A 2,772-nucleotide genomic window follows, 5' to 3' on the forward strand; every position below is an offset into this window, starting at 1 on the left:
AATTGAAAATTGAATTGAATTAAAGTCCCTAAGAACAATGAGCATGGATGTTTTTTCTCATAGTTTGTTATCTGGCCAGCCAGGTGTAGTAATGGCTCACAAACACTGGCCTGAGGTGGGATGTAAACACTGACCAGAATAAACGAGGAAAACACCTGTAGTGAATGAAATATACAGCTGCAGCAGGAACACAGGTGCTGGGATAGTTCACAAAACACAACTCTCAAATTGCCAAAATGATTGTTTGAAACTGTGTTTGGTGATGGATTTAGCTAACTGGCACAGGCCTTAATTGACAAATACATAATGGTTAATTATCATTTCAAATCATGGTTCTACATGTTACACTTCTAATTGTGCAGCAGTATGAGCCTGGCATTGAACCGCCAACCTTCTGATTAGTGGATGACCCTCTCTACCTCCTAAGCTACAGCTGCCCCGCTAAGTAACTCACACGCATTGCAAACCTGTATCATCACAGGTGCTTTGGCTTAAAGTCACCGCCTGGGAATACGAGGTGGCTGTGGCTCAGAGGTAGAGTGGGTCGTCCAATAATCGGTAGATAGGTGGTTCATCCCATGTTGAAATGTCCTTTGGCAAGATACTGAACTCCAAATTGCTCCTAAAGGTTGTGTCATTGGTGTAAATGAGCATTAGGAATGTGTGTCTGAATGGGTGAATGACCTGTTGTGTAAAGTGCTTTGAGATGTCAGAAGACTAGAAAGGTGCTGTATAAATGCTGTCCATTTAACATTTATTGTGGTAATTTCATTCTTCTGCGCAGGCTGATTGTTATGTAAAACCCTGTTTATGTTTCTAGGTGAAAATATTATTAGAGGGAACAGGTAGGCTTTATTCAATGTCAACTGTATTGGAATGACCACATCAGTGCAAATAATTTTATGATAATATTTACCCAAATAGGAAATATTATCCCTTAAAATCAGTCTGAGGAGATGATGCAGCCACAGACTGACATATAAATATATACCCATTGATAGACTGCATAGCAGCTGGGCAGACAGCTGTGAGTGTGGGTGTGTGTGTGTGTCTGTTGCATGTCATTACATCATGCAAGCACAGTTGCTTTAGTGACATGACGCAAGTTCTCTAAAGAGGGAAACCCAGAGCTGACTGACACACACATATACATACACACACACACACACACACACAATGATTGTAAAGTCATAGTCCAACCCAGTAATAATGATTTTGGTGATTTGCTTTTAAAAAACATATCTAGGTTCAAACTGATTGTACATTGTTAGATGTCTGTCAAGGGGGACAGGGGGAGTTACTAGCATAAGAGTGGGGGTCCCATCGGAGAGAAGTGCTAACAAGTGGTACCGAAATGTTTTGGGCGGACCAAGAGTGGCTAGCTGATTAGCGGCTACGAACAGGACTATTATGACTCTGGGCTCTCCATTTGATGACTCAGAGTCATTACGAGCGCATTACGAGGAAGACGAGCGTGTTTGTAGTGAGTTAATTTGCAAGAAACTGTTAACGTTATATATCATCCATTGTTTCAATAAGTCAGCCAGTATTTATTTTTTTAAAGTTGAAAGTTATTTATTCCGTGTTTTGAACGATGAGACTTGTGATATTATGCTGTGTTAATAATTAATTAAACAATTGCATGCCCTGTCCTACAAATCTTGTTCTCTAAATGTAAGAAAACATGTTTGTTTGGTACAGACCCCAGCAAATGTCACATCATCGTGATAAACATTTGTTTCAGTATAAATTGAAATTATGATGCAAAAATGATAATTCCTGGTAATTGTGAATCATATCGCATATCTGTCAAAATAATTTCAATTTAATTGTTAAACATTATTGTGGGGCCCTAGTAAGACGTCTCTAGTACCATACCACCAGCTGTAAGAACGGCTTCTGCCCAGGCTGTGACTGTCACTCAGCACATTATGTAAAATACTTTAAAAGGACCCATGTCTTTTAGTACATGGTCCCTTAACAGTCACTAACAACCAGGTATTTCAAAATGCCCCAGCAGACAGGAAGAAACACAAAACAAAATTTATGGCTCAACCACCCATGAATGAGTCCTAATTTCACACAAAACTCCTCTTCAGGATCACAACAAGTAAACACTAATACTGAGATTGAGATTCAATACAATAGTTCGGCAACAAAAATAAAAACCAAGCAATGCCTCTTGTCTAACAGCCTAGCTTAGTGATTATCCGAACCGTCGGGAGTTACCTCCAGTAGCCCAGCCAGTGCACTGCTGTTGGCTTTAGGGCATAGTCAGCCTGGGAGCCAGGAGGTTTGATGGTGGGTCTATGGTGTAGAGAATGGAGTTGCAGAATAATAAAATTCAGTAGAGGTAACGGGTGAACTATGAACAACAGACTTTTTTGGCTCGTTGCCAGGGGTTGGCAAACTAATTGATGATTACTCTCAAGGTTAGGGCTGGGTAAAAAAATTGATTTTGGATCGGTTTCATTAAAATTTTGCAATACCGATTCATAGGGCGTGAGATCGAGTTTTCCCCATGAAGGTTTTTTTTTTTTTTTCCCATGAAGTTAACCCCAGTAGTGTTGTGCGTGATGACACAGCAGCGCGTTTAGGTCAGATTGACGTTCAAGCGCACAAGCGTGCAAACACAAAGTGACTGACACAGGTAAAACACCGCTCAGCAAGCTGTCCCAACTAAAGTCTGACGTCTGGAACCATTTCGGATTTTAAACAACAAAGGACAAAGAGCTGGACAAAACCAAAGTGGTTTGCAAGATCTGCCAAGCA

At 40.5% G+C, this 2,772-nt stretch overlaps 1 protein-coding gene across 1 annotated transcript in view; it reads right to left on the reverse strand.

The window, feature by feature from the left end:
* LOC118333527 (storkhead-box protein 2-like) overlaps positions 1 to 2,772 on the reverse strand; it is a 29,361-nt gene that overhangs the window by 19,325 nt on the left and 7,264 nt on the right. The gene's annotated exons all lie outside the window — the stretch shown is intronic.

This window comes from Morone saxatilis, unplaced genomic scaffold (genome assembly GCF_004916995.1).
Source record: "Morone saxatilis isolate NCDOM2014 unplaced genomic scaffold, NCSU_SB_2.0 Contig22, whole genome shotgun sequence".
Taxonomy (NCBI): Eukaryota; Metazoa; Chordata; class Actinopteri; family Moronidae; genus Morone; species Morone saxatilis.